Below are 20647 nucleotides of genomic sequence, written 5' to 3'. Positions count from 1 at the left end.
GAAGCAGGCTCTAGGTTCCGAACTGTTAGCACAGAGCCCCACGTGGGGCTCAAACTCATGAACTGTGGAGCTGAAGTTGGACGCTTAACCAACTGAGCCACCCAGGCACCCCTAGACTGTGGCATCTGGCAGAGGACATAGCCCAAAGTAAGAAAATCATAATAGTAATGGTAGAAATCAATAAATATTCTTTGAATGAACAAATGAATAAATGACCATTGACCTTGCCAAACTCCCCCAAAAGATGCAGAGGTTAGCTGAGGGACGTCGTGGGAGTTTTCTCTGATTCCTTGCCTCCACTCTGACCCTTATTTAGTGTCTGGTCTGGTCATCTCTCCTATATATGCTTTTTCCTTCATTTTCTCCTCTTCCTTCCTTAAGAAGTACAGACTCCTCACAGCACCAGGTTCCGTACATGTGACATTTATACACAGATATAATACACAGGATGACATATTTATGCCCGCATGCCATCTTCCCTTTTCCCATCTCAGCCTGAAAAAGCTCAGAGTGGCACTGCCCACTCTCTGTGGCCTCCTGCCAGCTCCAGGTTCTTGCGAAACAAGAGCCTGGCGGGTGCCCTGACCTACTGTGATGCTATTTGCTGTCTCTAGCAGTAGAGGGGGTCTGGTTTGAGCCCAGGCATGTCTCCTGGGTGGCCAAAGGCAAACATATGCAGGACGCCCAGGTGGAGGTCAGTCACCCTGTGGACAGGTTTAGGCCCAGACTTGGGCTCAAACCGGAGCCAAGGGCTCTGGGCCAAGTCACGATCAAGCTCACTGAGCCTGGGGCATAGAACCCCGACTGTTGGCCCCACCGGCCTTTGCTCCACCGAGTACACCAGCCAACCTGTTTAGAGACTGGTGGAGCTTCAGGGGTCACAGCTATTTCATATCCCTGATCTTGGCTGTCCCAAACGTAACTGCAGCCTCTCTCCCCTTCTAGAGGTACACAATTCAGCTCCCCGCCTCCCTTAGCTAATAACTTCCAGACAGTGCCTTGTGCTGGGCCGGGCCAATGGTAGGCGGGGCAGGTGGAGCCTTGCAGAGTTCTCTGGGATTAGCCATTACTGACTGTGGCAAAGGGCCCGATTCAGGAAAATATCCACATATGGACGTGCACACATATCCTCTCAAATGTCTGGACACACGCGTGCACGTGAGGGCACTGGCACACACAGGTGCTCACACAAGTGTGGGCATTTTTTCACATCTAGACAAACACACCTGAGCACCTATGCATACATATCTGCGAGTATAGACTGAGTATACCTATATACTCTCCCCAGCATGCCCACACACTTCACTCTCCCCCAGTGCCTTCCTTGCCATGGAGCCAAAATGCTAGGACTGTACTGTTTAAAGTAAAGTAAATCCAAGTGTGCTTTACCCCCTGCTGGCTCTGACTATGGGCTTATAAAAATGAAGTGGGAACCTCTACAGCTGCGGGCAATAAATCCTGAACCACCGAGGAGGGCATGTTACCTGCCTTCTGGGCTCATGGCTGGGACTCGGGGCACTGATTACAAGTGCCTGCGGGGCTGGGTGGGCACCCGGCCAGCTGCTCGGCCTCAGGCCCTGCCTGCTAGCTCTGCCCAGGCCAGCTGTCTTCCACAGACCTGCGGGGTCAAGAGACCCAGAGCCCTAGGCGGTGAGGGGGGACCGAGAGAGGAGTAGAGACAAGTAGGGGAGGAGAGGACTGGGGTGGGGAGAGTGAGCAAGACAGGCACGTGCTGCTGAGGCTGAGGGGAGCCCTCGCATCTGGAGATCAATTAGCATCAATTACTGACTTCATTTAATTGTCGTCCAAGATGAATTTGTCATTTTTAGCTGGGAATTAATGGGAGACCTTCACCTCTCCCTGGCAGCAGCCGCGGAGCCAAGAGCGGTCACCTCAGCCTCCTAGGAGCCCTGAATCCTGCTCGAGGCCGGGGCGGGGCCAGGGCAGGCAGTTAGCGGGGCTTCTGTTCCCTGGGCAAGCTCCTGCCTGCCCCGGGCCCAGCCAGCCTGGCCCACTAGCCCAAGGCCAAGGTGGGGGCCGTGGGTCCTGCATCGCAGTCCTTCGCAGCCTCTGGCTTCAGCCAGAAATTAATTTGCTGGGCTGAGCATGTTTACCTTTTCCCAGCAAAGGCGAGACAGTAAACAGCGGACCGGCGGCTGAAATTGAATTGATAACTGCATCAACGTGCCAGATAACGCCTAAAATAATACGCCGATAAGGAAATTCGATTTGATTTGCTGCTGCGCATCAGATTGGCCCCATCTGTAGCTGCCTGTAATCATTTTCAATTGCGTTGGGAAACCTTATTTGTCCTTAAATATTTCTGTCATTTTTCATTGCTGGCGACAGATCCTTGGGCAGGTGGCAGGGGTGCGCTGCCTCTGTGGGCGCGGGGCAGCGGCCCGAGGAGGAGGGGTAGTGAGGACTCGCAGGAAAGGAGGCAAGGAGCAGGCAGCCGGGCGGTGACAGCTGTTCCTCCAATCAATCACGCTGTCGACAGGGAGGGACGACTGGCTGGCAGAAATTGAGTTTGCCTCACAGGGGACGATTGAGCAAATTAATAGCCCATTAGCCAAGCAGTGACCTGAGAAATGAAGGTGCAGGGGTTCCTGCTCGCTCAGGCCGGCTGGGGTGGGGCAGGGCAGGGGGAGGGCCCAGGGAGGAGGTGGGGGAACATGGGGAACATACGTGTGGGAGGTGGGGTGCGGAGTAGACGGTGCAGGAGGAGATGTCAAGTTGGAGGAAGGGGGCTGGAGAGGCCGACAGTCCTGGGAGAGATGCCGGGGAGTGAGGGGGTGGAGGTGGCTCCACTGATGTCTCTTTACCATCTTCCCATCATGCCCTCTGGGACAGAGTACCATGCCAATAAACTCTCCTTCCTTGGTCCCTAGATACTTCCTTTACTTTCTCTTCATTACTTTCCTGGAAACCGGCACCTCCCCTGCAGACACCACTCCCTGAAATCCTCTCCAGTGCAGGCTGTTTATTCTCCCAACTCCAGGTTCCTCAGGCCAGGAGGTGAGGTCAGTGTCTTCCTTGTGCTCACTGCCACTTCCAGACCACTGTTTCTCCCACCCGATGGGCTCTGCGGTCAAGTGCTACCCTGCATCTCTCATCACTGTCATCCCCCATTCTTCATAGTCATGGAGGACTTTGACTCTCACTTGTATACCCCAAGCCCCATCACTGACCTCCTCGGCAACTGTTATCTTTTCCTGTACTCACTTCCTCCTGGAGGCCCTTGTCAACAACTTGACTTCCTCTCTGATAGAACTCCCTCTCACCCAACCCTCCTACAGCCTTGCACCCATCATACTTGCTTCCTGCTCTGTCCTCCCATCTCCCGAGACACCACTTACTCATGGATTCTAGCCCGAATCCTAGGGCACATCGCTTCAACACCCTCCTGCTTCCTTTGCCTTCTCCACAATCCAACTGTTCTCCTTTTTGTTTCAGACACACAGACAGCTAAAAGCAGCTGGGGGAAAATCACAAAACCACGCAGATATGTGCCAATAAAAATTCACAGTTTCCAATCTCAGCACTACTAAGCAATCCTTTAACATGCCCTTGGTCAGCTCTGTCTCCCTTTTCCCACAGAGACAATCCATATTTTACTATCTGGAGTCCCCCACCCCATCTTCTGTCCCCCTCTGTCTTACTGGGTGGCCTTGCTTCCCACTTCGCTCAGAAAACTGAAGTCCTTAGGTATGAATTCCCTCAACTTCCAGATCCACACCTGCCTCGTTTTTTCTTCTTCCAGTTTTAGTGGAAGAGGTATTCATCCTCCTGTTCTAGATGGGGTTAGAATCTTTCTCCTGGATTTAGAATCCCATTCCTGCCTATGTTCTAAATCCTGGATGTAGAATCCCATTCCTGCCTATGTTCCCTACGTGGGCCCCCTCTCTCTTGTGCCTTCTCCTTTCCCTCCTCATGCTTCCCTCCATCAGAATCTACGTGCTTGGAGTCGGCTCCATTGCAAACATTTCAACAACTCGTCTCTGCCTTGTAGCTAACGCCTTCTCCTTCTTCCCTTTTTATCCTAAGATGCCCCAGAGTTGTGCTTGCTTGCTGTCCATACTCCTTTGTCTCCTAAGCACTTCTTACCTCGCCGCAGTCTGCCTCCCCATCACCCCACTGTCAGTCAGACTGTGCTCAGTCAGATCCTGGATGGTCATCATTCACCAAACATAATGTATACTCCAGCTGTATTCATTTATTCATTAACTCTGTAAATATGTATTGAGGGTCTTCCATGTGCTAGGCACGGCACCAAGGTCTAAGGATACAATAAACTCCAAGTCTTTACGGAGCTTACAAGGTAGTGAGGAAACAGATACAATAAGAGCATACAAACAACTGTAAAATTGCAGTCGTGCCAAAGAGAGGCGAACAGTGCTGTGGGAACCTATAAATGCAGAGTTGCCCTGCCCAGAGGAATCCAGAAAGGCCTCCCTGAGGACGAGACACAAGCTGAGATGTGAGGGATAAGTACGAGTTGAATAGATGAGGAGGAAGGGAAGGGACAACACTGACCAAATACTTCCTCTGTGCCAAGCACTTCCCTATTTCCTAAGTGAGGAAACAGGCATGGAGACGCTCTGTAACTTGCCCAGGTAAGTGGTGGTGCTGGACTTTCAACCCCGGCAGGGCAATACCAGAGCCCCTGCTCTTAATCCTTCCGCTCTGCCCCCTCGGATGTCAGCCATTACCTTGTCTTCAGCCACTCCTCTCTCTGCACACTCTCTTCCTCAATTCTCACCTCCAGTCCTGTATCACTGCGTACCGGGTCCTCCGCTCGGATGTTTCGCAGGCTCTTCAAGCTCAGTGTGCCTAAATGGGACTTACCTTCCTCTAGACCCGCCCTTGTCCTGCTTTTTCTAGTCCAGCGAGTGCCACCACCATCCGCAGACTTCCCTCCATCAGCAATCGGGACGCTTACTCTTTACTCTGGCCCCTACATCTTAGCTGTTTATACCTCTTTTCTCCATTGTTTTAGTTCAGACATCATCTCCAGTCTTTACTGTCAAGTCTCCTAACACATCTCTGTCCCCCTCTAATCCATTTCTATCTCTACAGCCAGCAGGGTCTTCCTAAAACACAAATGGGATCCTATCATTTGGCCACTTAAGACCTTTCCTTGGCTCTCAAAGCCCACAGCATAAATTCCGAATTCCTTCTCGTGCAAGTCCCTCTCCAGCCTCTTACCCCTCCAGCAATGCTGTATGCTATGGCTGGACGAGTCCCAGCTTTCACGTGTTCTCACTGCCAACGGTGCCTGTGACATCCATCTTCCCATGGGCAACCTATACCTCCTATTTATTCTTTGAGACCACACTCCAACAGTATTTCCTCTTTGAAGCTTTCCCTGATATTAAGTACTCTGTCATGCTATTTCTTATGTCTATACCTCTAATACTGCAATTATCTGTTTATACATCGGTCTCCCCTGGTCGACTCTGAGCTCCTTGAGGGCTGGGACGTTCTCTGATTCGCCTGGTACACAGAGGACCCCACACGGGGTCTGGCACACAGTGGCTGGTAGTGACTGTTGAATGATTCAGTGGCCAAGTCAATGGGAGGGGAACTTGATGGGACTGCAGGAGAACATCTGAAAAGACAGTGAATGGTGGAGTAGGTAGGTGGTGGAGGGGTGGGGGTGAAGGAAGAGGGGAAGGAAGGAATCGAGGTAATGTTGTCAATCCTATAGTTTAAATAGAGCCTGGTTTCATGGTCAGTGAGAGGGAGAAGCCCCAAGGACTTCAAAAGGTAGAAGCCCTTGAAAGACGAATGCTCTGGCTGTCCTAGAAAAATGCCAGTGTCCACAGACCTGGTGAGAAGAAGGTGGGCAGTGACCACGTGAACACAGCTGGACAGTAAAATCCCATGCCTAAAAAACACTGACAGACATACCCACCAGGACGGACAGATACCCACGTGCTCATAGAGGGTCTTCAGTAGCCTCCCCCATCACAGAGCCCTCTGCGGGCCTGCTAGCCCACCACCCCACGTGGAACCCCTAAGCTGCTCTCTCTCTCAGCAATTTCCCTACCCAAGAAAGCTCTAAGGGTTTCAATTACCGGCGCATGGGATTTAGTGCCCTGGGCTTCTCTGACTGGAGGAGATTTATTTGAAGGTTTAGTGTCGTGGAGAATTCACGTCTTCACTCCCAGGAGCCCAGCTTCCGTCCTGAGCCCCTAAATCAGGAACCAAGATGGGCTATTGTCACTTACCGCATTAGCCTCGTTAGCGGACCAGGAGGGGTGATTAATAGCAATGCACACACAGCCATCCTGCTCGCTGGCCGCTCTGCTGCTGCGTGTGACCCGGGGAGGGGGTGGGGAGTGGCTGAGCCTGATCTAGGGTAACTAAGGGGTCTGGGCTAGAGGCCCCCTCCAACCCCCCCCCCCCCCGCCCCGCCGGGGAGGGAAGTCCCTGTGGTTCTTCCAGATCTGAGGACAGTCCGGAGATGAGCAGGCCCAGACTGGGACAGCCCAGCTAGAGGCCTCTGGGGCCTGACTCCTGGAGGGGTGAGATAGCAGGAGTGCATGATGGGGGCTGGTTCTAGGATAAGGCCCAAAGTGTATGCCTGTGTGTATGAGAGATGTGTGCACGGTGTGGGGTAGAGGTGGACAGAGAGAGTGGGGGGAGTGTGTGTAGGAGGGAGAGAGCAGTGGGTGTGTTTATTTCATTTCCCAAACACTCTTTGAGTGCTTACTATGGGCCAAGTGATATTCTAAGAGTTGGAAATACAGCATAGAAGAGGACAGATAGGGCCCCGAGAAAGAGGTGGGGTGTGTGTGTGAGAGAAAGAGGAAGAAGCATGTGAGAGAGAAATGAAAGCGAGCGGTTGGCGGTGAGAGAGAGAAAGAGAGGTGTGAACACAGGAGTGGAGAGGGAGAGGTTCAGAGGAAAGGCAGAGGGAAGTCTGTGTGTGAGCAGGGAGAGAGAGACAGGCAAGTGTAAGGGAGCATCTAGGGGACACTTGTGTGAAGCGGGTGTGTGTGACAGAGTGGGTGTGTAGATGGGGCTGAGAGGACACACTGTGCATGAATAGGGCCCTCGGTAAGGGGAGCACAGAGGAGATCTGTGTGTCAGGTGCTAGAGAGGGGAGTGAGTGTGCAAGAGGGAGGGTGTATAAAAGGAGATGAGGTGACAGAGAAGGGTTGGTGTGTATTTTCTCTGTTTTTCTTTGTCTCTGCAATTTCTCCCATCTTTCTCCTCCCAGAGTTTCTGGAGTCAGGCTACCCTGGGTTTGAATTTCAGTTTTGGGTACTGCATTCATTTACTTATTCATTCATTCATCCAACTGTTACTGAGCATTTACTGGCTTTTCCTTTCTGTGCCTCATTTTTCTAACCTGGAAAGCGGAGACTAACGGGGCAAGTGTGAGAACCCAGTGATGGAATGTATTAAAATGACTTGTGAGCACATAGAATTAGGAGCTGGGGTCACTCTGGCACAGCCCCTGGCGTGTGGGTCAAGAAATGGTAGCTAGACAACTAGGGCTTCCCTACCAATCCTGTTTGCCTTTCTTTCTTCTTTTTCTGTCTTGCCTCGCACTCTCTCAGTCACAGCTGAGCCATAGTATTAATTATTAGAACCAATTGACTGTTTAGACTCTGATGTTTTAACTAATCACCACTAATGGCAGACACTGGTGGGCAATCACAATCATTTCGTTCCCAGGCAAACCCCTTCTCATAGTTGAGAGCAGACAGCAGGGGGCAGGGTGTGTGTCAACAGTAACTGGGATTTGGGAATTCCTTTCGACTTAGAATTCTGTCACGGGAATTCAGTCTCCAGCAACTACCACCCTGGACCAGAAATACCCTAGCTGTTCTCCTTCCCTGAGTTGCTTCTCAACTGTAGTTCTTAAAAGTCCGCTTTCAGGAAGAGTTGTTCAGACATAGGTTCAAATGCCACCTCCTCGAGGAGCGTCTGATACATGCTGGTTGGGACGGGAAGCTGCACTCTGTCCGTCTTGGCTGAAGCCCTCAGTGAAGAGAGCAGACAAACATGTGCTCCGTGCTGCTGAGTGTGGCGGCGAGAACACCAGGGACAGGGACGTGTCCTGAACTCTGTGCTGAGAGGACACCTGCTTACTTGTCTTGCTTTCTTCACATTGAGGCCTCAGAGCGCTAGACTGCACGCAGCCTTGCCCCCACTCTGAGGCCCTGGGCCATCCTACACCTGCTCCAGCCTAGCTGGGGAAGCCAGAGATCCAGAACTCAGGAATGCCAGCTTCCGGGTAGAGGCCAGGCAGGGCAGGACGGTAGGGTCCAGATGTCCTGGAGGGGGTGATCTAGGCACCCATGGCCAGTAGGTGTCGCTGTGGCTCCAGCACTGGGAGGGGGTGTAAGGCAGGGGGCCCTGGAGTAGGCCCAGGGGCTGGATGCCCTTTGGCCTCCCTGCCCTCACCTCGGGCTTTTCTGCCAGGAAATCCTCCCCAGTGCTTCTCAAACTTCAAGTGTCCAGAGCCCTTAGAAGTTTGTGTTAAAATGTAGATTCTGATTTGGTAGCTCTGGGTTGGGTCCCAAAGATTTTGCATTTCTACAGAGTTCAGAGGTGAAGCCAATGCTGCTGTTCTGTGGACCACTCTTTGAGGTGGGAAGGTTGTAGCCTGGACGGCTCCCTGGCTGGGGGACGTTGACTGCACTCCCTTCCAGAGCCAACACTCACCTTCACTCCTAGTTCCTCAGTAAAGCTTCCAGACCAGAGGCCATGGGTAACTGTCACGGAACCCCCTCTTTTTGGACACCAGCATGAAGCAGGCAGTTTCTAGGGAAGCTCTGAAGCAAAACCTACCTCCGGTCCTCTGAGCCAACTCAGCCCTACCACCTAGCTCAGATTCTAAATTTAAATCTAAACCTGAATCCAATCCCAATTTCCCCAAATAACCTCAGTTCCCACCCTCAGAGCTACATCCCGATACCAACCTCTGCCCAACTCTTGTGCTCCCTTAAGTCCAACAGTTGTAGTATCCATTGCTTCAGTCCTGCTCAATAAATGCTCCCTTAGCCTCTCTGATAATCTTTCTGGTCCTCTGCCATACTTTCTTCTCAATACCAGTTTGAGTCAGGACAATGGGGCAGTAGGATCTGAGAACATTTGCCTCATCAAGCTGGTCCAGGCCTTAGCAGCAGAATTTAGGCATTTGCCCCAGGCAGAGGGGAAAAAGCAATTTGGCAGTCTAGCTGAGACTAGGCATTCTCACACGCTTTCTGGAAGGCCCCTTTCTGCTGGGGAAAGGGGTGAGTCTTGTCCTTATTCTGTGTTCTCCTCTGTCCTAAGGTTCCATTTTTAAGGATGTGCAGAAGGCAGGGAGGAAGCATATCTATTAGCTCAGCCCTGATTGCAGGTGAAAAAGGAGGGTGTGTGTGTGTGTGTGTGTGTGTGTGTATGTGCATGTGTGAGTTTTGGGGGGTGAAGTAAGCAAAGCACCCTCAATGTCCTTTCCCCAGCAAATAAAGGTTTTTCTGAGGGACCCTCTTCTTTTCCTAGCCCTGTCTACTATCTGGCCCTCCTGGGCACGGCAGAAGCTGATTCTTGCAGGGGTGATAAGTTAGAAGAATTTGCCCCTTCCTAGTCTGACATTTTGTGATTTTAAAGAAGGAATGCAATTTTAAATAGGAATAATTTGTTTTTGCCCTGGTGAGCTATGCACTGTGACAACTCCCCAGCTCTGGAAGGCAGAAGATGTGTCCAATCAGAGAACCATCTCTCACATTGTGAGGCACCGTGTAATAAAAAATGCCCTTGCATGTGCCAAACACTTCTGGCTTTAAAAAGCACTCCCCTTCTCCATTTATAAATAGCTCCATTTAGGAAAACTACTTTTGCCTTTAGAGAGCACCTCCATATTTACAAAATAGCTGTCTAGTTTTACAAATCACTTCTCAGCAACCATTTAAATAAAAAGATCCTCTTGAATACCTTGGAAAAGTTACTTTACTTCCCTGTGCCTCAGTCTTCTCATCTGTAAAATGGAAAGAATAGAAGCAGCTACTTCACAGGATTATACATAAGGTTATTTGAATAGTACCTGGCACATATAAGTCCTTTATGTCAAGTAGTTGCTATTATTATTGCTGTTGTTGTTATTACTAATATCCTGGGATATTTAGCACCTTAGGGAAAGTTTCTTTAAAAAATTTTTTAATGTTTATTTATTTTTGAGACAGAGAGAGTGAGAGGGCTGGGGAGAGGCAGAGAGGGAGACAGAATCCAAAGCAGGCTCCAGGCTCTGAGCTGTCAGGACAGAGCCTGATGCGGGGCTCGAATCCATGAACCATGAGATCATGACCTGAGCTGAAATCGGGTGCTTAACTGACTGAGTCACCCAGGCGCCCCAGGGTAGTTTCTTTAGATAGGGGTAGGTAAAAGTATTTGTCCCAAGTCTGTTGCTAGTAAGTTTAAAAATGAAACTCTTGGCATCTACAGTCCAGTGCTGTGTTCTGTCTACCACACTAAAAACATCTGGCCAGAGCAATCTGTATCAGGAAGTAAAGACTGACTGGGTAGGAGGGTAGGTCCAAGAGTCCCCTGCCCTCTGCTGGGTCTAGGGCATGGGAAGGAACAGAGGAGGAAGGCTCACCTCCTCCTTGTTGAGCTGTGGGAACTGATGGGGGGTCTGGGTGGGGGCAGGAGACTGGGTGGGCTCTGCTCCTGGATCTGTTCTGTGGCTGCCGGCTGGGCTCCCATGACCTGGAGAGACAGCTAGAGTGATGACGCTTAACCATGGCAGATCTGGACCCAATCCCCTGACCAGAAACAGAGCCTTTCCCCTCCAGGCTCTTTTTCATTTTGGCACTGGTGCACTCCCTCCACCCACACTCCCTGCGTTCTGTCCTGGTGGCTCAGTCATAGGCCAGGTCTCCCAGAGCCAGGGCTGGGCTGAAGGTACGGAATAGGAGTAAGGAAGGTGGAACATGAGTTTTGGAGTCAGAGAGATCTGTCTTGAAACCTACCTTAGCATTACTAGCCATGCATCCTTTGGGCAAGTGCCTTGCTCTATGTGAGTCTTCATTTCCTCAAACCCAGAGACTGAGGATAATAATACTGACCTCCCAGGTTGCTTTAACAAACAAATGAGTGTGCATCACCTGAAGCACAAAGGCTTGCACTGAGTAGGTGTCAGCATGCCTTCCTGCCCTGCTGGGAAATGGGGGTGGTGGGGTTGCTGGAGGCCTGGGAGTGCAGGGGGACCAGGATGACAGCCTGGAAGGCTTGGGGAGGTTTTGCCCACAGGCTCTAGAGTTCTTCCTTCCACGCAGGCCTAGCCCTCCCCCAGGACAGAGTGGTCAGTGGTCATCGGGACAACACAGGCCTGTGTCATGAGGAAGGCAGCTGTGTGGGGGGTTGGGCTGAAGGTTATGTGGAAAGAGGACCTGAGGCAGGGGCAGCTGGGAGGCCTGGCCAGGCACAGCCTGTTACCAGCTGCACCCTGGGGCTCTAAGTCCTGCCACCACTAGCACCCCCTAGCTGAAAGTCACCAGCCCTGGGCTCCTGAGTCTTAGTTCTCAGTTCTAATTGTGGAGTGGGAAAGGAAAAGGAATCCAGCGAAGTCTACCATAGCTCAGGCTGGGTTGGCTCAAGGGAGAGCCTGCCTTCTGCTCTCTCTCCCTCTGTCCACTGGTCCGTCTGTCCCTTTCTCCCTTTTCTTTCAATTTTATCACAAGCTATTTCAAACTTCCTGGAATACCCTCAAAGTTTGGGGCGCCAATACGTAGGGGGGTGGAAAGAAGAACAGCCCAGGCTCCAGGGCCGGGCACAGAAGATCCTACTGCAAGGCTGATGTGGGAAGACAGAGGAGGAGAGTGGGTTTGGAACTCAGAGGAGGAGAGTGCTTCCTGGAGGAGGGAGCACCAGAAGTCTGGAGTGTAGGATGGATGGCAAGAGAAGGAAGGGTGGAACAATAACCAAGACAGAGCCCAGCAGAGCCGGAGAGTATGCTGGAGTAGGGGAAGATGGAGGGGGTAATGGGCCTGGGTGATACAGGCTGGGGTGGGGGGACTCCCTTGGGCCTTCATTCTGTAGGCATCAGGAGCCAAGGATGTGTCGTGAGCCAGGGAAGAACATGGCCTTGGCATTTCAGAGCTGGGAAGACTTACATGTCTGTAACTCTCACAAGGCAAGCCCTGACCCAGCATGAAGCAGTTTGATCCTTGCACATGGTGGACGTAGCTGGGGTTATTATCCCCTTTTTTATTGATGAAGGAGTGAGAGGAGTCAGGGGAGATACCTGAAGTCCCACAGCAGCACATAATGGAGCTGGGACTTGCAAGGTTGGCTTCCTTAGCAAGGCCTGCATGGGCATTTATGTATACACCACTGTTTGCCAGCCAGCCTTGTCCCTTCCCACTTCCTGCCATGTACACCATGCTTCTGGCCACACCGAATTCTTTCAGTTTCTCAAATGGGCCATATTCTCTCACCTTGGGGCCTTTACATATGTCGTTCCCTCTGCCTAGATGGTGAACTTCAAGGTGAACTCTTCTGGCAAGTGGGACGACTCGAATCTTTAGGCTAGAATATGTGTCCCCAAAGCCTCCAAGCCTTACCCATCACATTGTAATTACACTTTTCTTGTCTATTTTCTCAGCAGGGCCTGACACAGTGAGTGATGCCAAATGAATGGACGGGTAGAGAGGTGAGCTTCTGCCCGTCCCAGCCTTCCTATGCTGGCTGTGGTATCAGCAGCGTTGCTTCACATGGAGGGTGGGCACCTGGGCTCAAGGAACACAGGAGGTGCTGAGGATGGCCCTGGCCCTGCCAGGAACAAAGCACTGGAGAAAGCAGAGACTTACTTGAATTTAAGTTAGTGCAAGACCTTGCCTGAAGCAGGCCCTTGTGAATCATCAAGGAAACACGGGGCTCCTAAAGGCTGGAAAGGTGCTTTTGAGCAGAGAGCCCTTGAAGAATGGGGAAAGCCATACTTCATGGAGAGCAAGAGTAAGGCACTTGCCCAAAGGATGCATGGTTAGTAATGCTCAGGCAGGTTTCAAGACCAGATTTCTCTGACACCAGAACGCATGTTCCACCCTCCTTACTCCTATTCCATATCTTGAGCCCAGCCCTGGCCCTGGGAGACCTGGCCTACGACTGAGCCACCAGGACAGAACACAGGGACTGTAAGCCTAGGAGCAGGCAGATGAGTGGGAGCAGAGACGGGCAGAGGAAGGAATTCAGCCCCCTACCTAGATTCTCCTTGCCCATCAGGGCCCAGACTGCCCACCTCACCAAAGGGCACCATGTGGGTGATTGCCCAGGACACTGGTCCTTCTAACGTGCTGAGTGGATGAACTGGGATGTTATAAACTATACCTGTGAATCCTGACACCAGGTGCCTGCTCCTCAGCTCAGGGCTTACCACAGATAATACATTCTCTGAGGACCAGACTGTGGCCATGGTCACAGAGCCACACACACCAGTCCCAGTGTGCCCTGTCCCAGTCCCTCTGTCCTCACACCTGCCTTTGCCCCCTCCAGACTAGAAGCTTCCTGAATGCAGGGGGCTCTGCTTTAGAATCATCTTGTTCCCAGCCTATGTGTTGTTTATAAATATATGTTAAATTTCACTACTGGGAGAGCCAGAAGTATAAGAAACAGGGATGGGGGTTTTGCCTCCCTTAAGCCTGTTTTGTTACATGTAAAATGGAGACAGTAATCTCCATCACCTGGGATGCTTGGGAAGTGTAAGATTGGCATTAGTCCACCTTTAGGGGGTGGATATTCTTATCTCTATTATTTCTATTAAGCACAGTGGGGCTCAGAGAAGCTTGGGGACTTGTGCAAGGTCACACAGCAGGAAAGTGGAGGGGCTGGGATTCAAAGGAATCCTCTCCTCCTCTCTGCTACTCTCCAGCTTCCTGGGGGTGGGAATGTGAAGTTTGGTTGCAGGTATGGATATATAAGTCAAGTAGGGGAGTCAGATAAGGTTCTTATCTGACCAGTGGGGTGTGGAGTTCAGCCTGAAGCACACAGCCTCGCAGGGTAAATCCGAAAGGAGAAATAATGGGGAGAAGCATGCCTGAAGTCAGGGTGGTTCCTCAGGGAGAAGACATGGCCTTGTCTTCTGAGAGCCTGATAAATTCTGGGAGAGGAGGAAGGCCGCAGGCACAAGGAAAGGCAGCAGGTGGGCTGGGTAGAAGGGCATGATGGTAAAGGAGGTTTGAGACACAGGGTCTGAAGGCGGGAGAGCCACAAGAGAAGGATGGCAGAGACGAGTCGGCCCAGGCTTGGTACTCTTCATAACTTGGTTCCACAACCTGGTTCCATAGGCAGGAGTGGGGACTGGCCACCTGCCACCCTCCTCACACCTGGGCTGGGGCCCAGCCCATGGGCAGCCCCGGGCTCCAGCTACCTCTGCCCCCTGGCCCAGCAGCAGGCCCAGCTGGCTCACCTTCTCAATCAATACTGCGCTCTTAATGGGCCCAGCCACCAGCACCAACCAGGGGCATTAAATGTTAATTATATCTATTTGGATTTGAAAAATTTTATTACTCAAGTTAATTATGGCTGGAGTCATAAAAAGGTTTCAGAGTGAAAGGGCTGCCTTATTGGGGCCACTTTCCCCAAGACAGATTGGAAAGGAAAAGAAGAAATAAAAGCATCTGGCTCAAAGGGCTGGGTGCTCCCCATCCACTAAGCTGAGAGCCCAGGTCTCAGGACCCGCATCCCCCAAAGCCTGAAGTATAGCTCACCACCCCCCCGCAATGCTGCTGCCCAGAAGACAGAAGAGGCCTGTCCTGGGAAGGCAGGACTTCAGCTCACAGCCCCAGTTTGGGTGGTGCCATCTAGAGAAGGGCCCCCTGACAGTGGAGGGTCCAGGGAAACTGCTGGGGACCTCTGGGCTCCCAGAGATCTGGGATTGAAGGATATGCTCAGGCCTTTCTCCAAGTGGTCTCGATACTGGGAATTCCTCCAGCCCAGCTCCCCACCCTGGCCCGGCCCCACCCAGCCTGGTCTGATTGCTTCCTGCCAGCCCCACTTATGATTCATGGGCCTGACCTTCGGCTATAAAGTGTTCACTGTAGCCGGCATTGAGGCAGGATTTACAGCTCTGGGGTCAGCTGTAGGCAATGACACACACAATAGCTGACTCACAAGGGTGCCCCATTTCCAGCCCACACATAACTCTCTTTTGCACACACAGGTACACATGCACACATCTCGACAGCGACACAAATGCACATTCATGCCCAGGAGCTATCCTGCTCAGGCCTTTGGCAATGGGAGTTCTGTTTGTGGAACAAGTACTGTGTATTAGGTGCTTTACAGGCATCTGTCTAATCCTTAACGCCAATCCTGTAAGGTTGAAGCAGTGTTATTCATTTTATAGGAGAGGAAGCAAACTAAGGCTCAGGCAGGTTAAATTATTTGAGCTCTACAGAGAGACCCAGTGCCCCGGCTCTTGGCCAGGGAAACACTAAATCTATCACAGAATGGGTGCTACAGAAGCCTGGGGGGCAGGGGTAAGAGAGGCCATCCCACCCTCTTCCCTCTTCCCCATCAGAGCAGCTCGAGGCTGGTTCAGAGTGGGAGGGAATGTTTCAGAGGCAGACCTGTCCCTTGGGCCCCCTGCAAAGTGATAGAAGGGAGACTAAAAACCAAGAGAGGAATGCCTTAACCAGATATGAGATTGGGATTGAAAACTACCCAAACGTTTAAAAATCAGAAGTCATTGGGAATTAGGGAGGAATCTGCCCATGTTGTTAAGGGATCAACTACCCATCCGAGAAAGGTATTTGAGAAGGTATAGTTGGTAGAGAGGGAAAAGATTTGTGCCTCCCAAGTTGAGCTACTCAATAAACTGGCTAATGTATTATCATCGTTGTCATTCTTGTTCTTATTGCTGTACTTTGACTGGGAAGACCAAGTACAAGGAGTTTTCCACTTCTCTTTTCGGCTCATGTACCATTTGCCTCTAGTTGGTTCCTCCCATTTTCTCAAGCCTCAGAATTTCTGCCTTTTCTCCAAAGCTGGTGCCTACTGTCTTTTAGGGCCAGTTCTCTCAGTCCTCAGCATGGAGTTCATCCTCATGTCCGTTCCTCTCACTCTTGTGCTTTTGCCCCTAGATTAGTCCTTTCTCCTCTGTCTTCCAACGTGTGTGTAACTTCTCTCTTACCATGGCCAGCCCTTCCCTTGACCTTGTTAATTCTTATACCTCTTTCCTAAGTTTTTTCTGTCTTCTAATCTGCCTCCTGGAGGAAAGGCCTTCACCCTCTGGGATGGAGTGCCCATCATTGCTGGTGTCACTACCATGGCCTCACCCTCAGCCACTCACTGGAGCCCCATGGAATCCATGACCCTAGGTCCTCTGTGGGCTCCTTCTCACAGCACCTGTAGCTTTTCCTCATGCCCCTGCTCTGCCACCTCACCTCACCTCTGTGGTCCCTCCCCTCCCTGTCACTCCCTCCTCCTCAGCTGATCTCAGGCCAGTATCGTGTCTCCTCCTCCCACTCCTCCTGACTCAAGGCTCACTCCTGTGCTCTTTCCTCTTAGAGAATTTGTCTTCTTACCCTCGGGGACTTCAACTTTCCCCCTCTTCTATGTGACTCCCAAAGCTGCCTCTAATTTGATGTTTTTCCTGAACTCCCACCCTGAGCTGTCAATTGTCTGAAGGACAGAACCGTTTAGATGCTCTACTTTCATTTCAGATGAAACACGCAAATTGGACATCATCACCTTTTCTTCAAAACGGCTCATTTTCCTCCACCTCATTTCTATCCATAAAATAGCTATCGTTCTGGTTGCCTAGCCTCCCCAAACACCAGATCCACTGATTAAATTAATATATTGAGCAAATATTTTCCAGGTGACTATCATGTGCAAAGCCCAAATAGCCCAGGGTGGTGGAGGTGGAGATGGGAGGCAGGACAAACATGGAGTAGTGTGGTGCCACCAGGAATGAAGGCTCTGGAATCAGGTAGATTCAGGCTCAAAGTCTGGCCCCATCACTGCTTGCTGACCATGTGATATTAGGCAAATTACTTAATTTTTTTTTGTTCATTTATTTTTGAGAGAGAGAGAGAGAGAGAGAGAGGAAGACAGAGAGGGGGACAGAATCTGAAGAAGGCTCAGGCTCTGAGCTATCAGCACGGAGCCTGACGCGGGGCGCAAAGTCATGAGCTGTTGAGATCATGACCTGAGCCGAAGTTGGACACATAACCGACTGAGCCACCCAGGTGTCCCGCGCTCCTAGGCAAGTTAAAGTGAACACAGAGCACTTCCTATTTGCCTTGCACTGACTTAGAGGCCTTACCTTTATAATCCACTTTATCTGCACAACCACCACAGTATTACTACAATTATGCCATTTTAGAGATCAGAGAAACAGACACAGAGAGGTTAAGAAATTTGCCCAAGGTCACATAGGTCAGTAAGTGGCAGAGCCAAAGAATGAACCCAGGCAGGAAGGCAGTCTGTACTTAAAGCCACTTTGTTATATTTAACCTCTTAGGGTCTTAGTTTTACTCTGTTTTGCTTCCTATTGTCACCAGCATCTAGGAAACCATAAAATATCCGTTGAGTAAAGGAGTACAAATAAATGGCTAAAATGCACCCACTGGATTTGACAGAGTAGTTGCTGACCTTGGCAAAAGCAGGGTCCAGGAAGAGGCCATAGGGAAAGCTGCAGTGGTCTAAGGAGTGAATGGGAGAGAAGGAGGCTAGATAGGTGTCAGGTGTGGGCAACCCATTCAAGAACTTGAAGGGAGGAGAGAGAGGGCACAGAGTCTGGATAACGACTAATGTGTGTTTTGTTTTAGTGCATGGAAAAGTGTTGGGACTCCAGGAGGGAGCACCATTGCTGAAGCCAGGCCTCAGAGAGGACAGGAGGAAATAGGATCCCAAGCCCCAGGAGAGGGGACAATTCCTGGCCAGGAAGGACGTTACTCTGTTGGAGAGAGAGATCTGAGTTAAACAGATAATGGCAGCCTCACTAGGGCAGGGCTGAGCTGGAGGAAACCCCAGGGGTTGGAGAACTGGGAGGAGATGCCTCCTTAATACCATCTTTGCTGGGGAAGCCAGTGACCTGGAGGGTGGGCATTTGAGCGTCTTTCCTGAGCTTTCCCTCAGAATGCTTAGGGCCAGCTCCATAAAGAGGGGCTTGGGTGGCTGGATTAGAAATAGCCACTTCTGGCTGTACAAAGACAAGCCGGAGGTGGGGGAGGACAACTCTTGGGCTACACATACCTGAGCCCTAAGTCCGAGTCTTGCCTTGCTGGGTACCAGCAACTAGTAAGGGACAGCCAGCTGGCATTTCCCCAGCATCCTACACCCTGACCGGGGGAGCCAACCCCTATTTCCAGAGCTGGGGCCAGCTACGCTTTCCTTGAGTGAAGCAATAAAAGGGGAAAATCAACATCCCAATGATCTTGTTTATGGTGCTAAGTAAGCTGTACAGCTTAATCCGTTCGAGGTTAATGAATTTACGACTTGCTTTGGAGTTTGACAAGGGCTGTAAAAGAGGAATGAATACTCTGGGCAGCTCCTTCCCTAGCGGCTGCTTAGGGTTAGACTAGCCTGGCCTGGCCTGCCCTGGTGAAGGAGGGGAGAAGATTTAAGTGGTGGGTTCATGGCCAGTTGTCTGGGCTCTGAATTGAGAGGACCGGAGGAGGGACAATCCAGGGGCCAAAGGACCCTTTCTGTAACCCCCCATTAGGCTGGAGTGAGCCGAAGTCCCCAGGCTCTCACGATCTTTGTGTCTTGGGCAAGTCATTTAATATCTTGCAGCCTCATCTGTAAGAGAGGGAGGATATCATCTACCCTTTAGTGTAGCTGTGAAAAAGATGTGAGGTAACACATGTGAAGAAATCAGCATTAGTCCTCAATAAGTGATAGCTACAGTAATTATCATTTTCTTCTGTCTTACATCATAATTTGCTGTTTATTCGTCTATGTCCTTTCGCCATTTGTCCATTCATTCAGAAATCCAATAAATCGTCATTGAGAAATTACACTGTGTGCCAGGCCCTGTGTCACACACAATTTGGTGTGAGAGGCACAGACCTTCACACACACTGAAAATGCAGGAAGACCAGTGCTGGGAAGGAGGGATGTGCGCGTTACTCTGGAAGCACAAAGAAAGGAGTGGCCAGGCCTGCCTGTCTAGTCTAAGCCACTTTGAATAATGCCTTGTCCTGACATAGCACTCGGCAGGTCACAGAATACTGCCATGTGATTCATTCGTTTGATCCTCACGACAATCCCATAATGACCACATTTTCTAAATAAAAAATTAGAACCCAGTGTGACCACCTGGTGTGACAGCAGGTCAAAACATTTCGAATTCGGGCTGTTTAAAAAGTCTGTGACAGGCCAAGTTCCGTAAGCAGAGAGGGCAGGGATTTCAGTATCTCTATTTGAACAGTTAGGAAAATGAAGCTAAAATCATCAGTGAGAGAACCGAGGCTTCATCTCGTCTGTTCACGCGTGACTCTGTGAGGTTGCCAAGGTCAAGGGTTGTGCTGCTTCCATCTGGGTACACAGGGCCTAGTATGGAAGCTCATAGAAATTAGGGCCTCAATACATGTTGCTCAGATGAATAAATGATTCTTTGTGTACATGTATATATCTGCTTCTGGGAGCACAACTCCTCAAAAGAGTCGTCCATATTTATCATTTTCTCTTCCTTCTCTCCCATCCTCTCTCGAATGTGCTCTTCCCAGGATGGCCAGTGTCATCCCATTTGCCAGTTCACACGGTTAGGTCTCAGTCACCCTCGGCTTCTTCTGGCAGCAGCTTTAGCACAGTAGCTCACTCCTTCCTCCCTGAAGGCTTATTTTACTTGATTTCTGCCACAACATGCTCTCCTGGTTTCTTCTTGCCTCCCCTGGACATTCCTTCTTAGTCTCTTTGCTGGAGGTCCCACCTTTTCCCATCCTCTAAATACTGCAGTGCAAGGATGGATACTTAAGAAGGTGCACATGAGTGTGTGAGTGAACCGACACAAAGTCCAGGCTCCAACCCCCTCTGCTTATGCTAGGGTGCTAGTTTCTCAGGCTTTCTGTCAGGGAGTATCTCCTTCCAGTTCCCCTGATCCTAGCTCACTGGCCCCCAGTTCCAGTGTTTTCAAAGTTGTCTCTCTGACTGTCCTCATGCTTCTACTCTGAAACTAGAGTTCCTCCTCTGTGATCTGTTGGTAGCTCCCTACAAACAAACCACCCCAGAGACCAGGGATCAGGCAGCTCTCATTAGCTTAGGTAAGGAGATGGCCTCCCAAGGTGAGTGCTGGGTGTTTCATGCAGATGCAGCACCGGTAGGGGTCAAATGCAGGGAGCAGAGGAGGCACAAACGCTGGTGCCAACTGGCTTATCCCTTGGTCCCACCAATGCCAGCACTGATGGATACTGCCTGCTCCCATGCACCTGCCCATTGGGCCCAGCTGTTTCATTCTAGAGATGAAATCCAAGAACATAAAGAATACAAGCGTGATATAAGGAGACCAGTCCTGGGCCCCAGCTTTGTCAAAGGGGAATGGATGAATACCAGGAGATCCCAGGTTTGATCCAGACCCCCAAAGCAAGGCCCAGGATCCTGCTCACTGTGGCCTCCCAGGCTTCTTTCTTCCCCCACATTTCCTCAGAGCATCCACTCTATATCCCCAGATCTCTCTGCAGAGCTCCTCGAGTTTCCTTCCCTC

General features: G+C 50.9%; 1 protein-coding gene across 5 annotated transcripts in view; it reads right to left on the bottom strand.

Moving 5' to 3' along the window:
- The window catches only part of RNF220 (ring finger protein 220), a 235684-nt gene that overhangs the window by 44961 nt on the left and 170076 nt on the right, over positions 1-20647 (bottom strand). The gene's annotated exons all lie outside the window — the stretch shown is intronic.

The sequence above is a fragment of the Felis catus genome, chromosome C1 (genome assembly GCF_018350175.1).
Source record: "Felis catus isolate Fca126 chromosome C1, F.catus_Fca126_mat1.0, whole genome shotgun sequence".
Classification (NCBI taxonomy): Eukaryota; Metazoa; Chordata; class Mammalia; order Carnivora; family Felidae; genus Felis; species Felis catus.
Note: the sequence above shows the minus strand (reverse complement) of the source record. Positions and strands in the feature narration are given on the sequence as shown.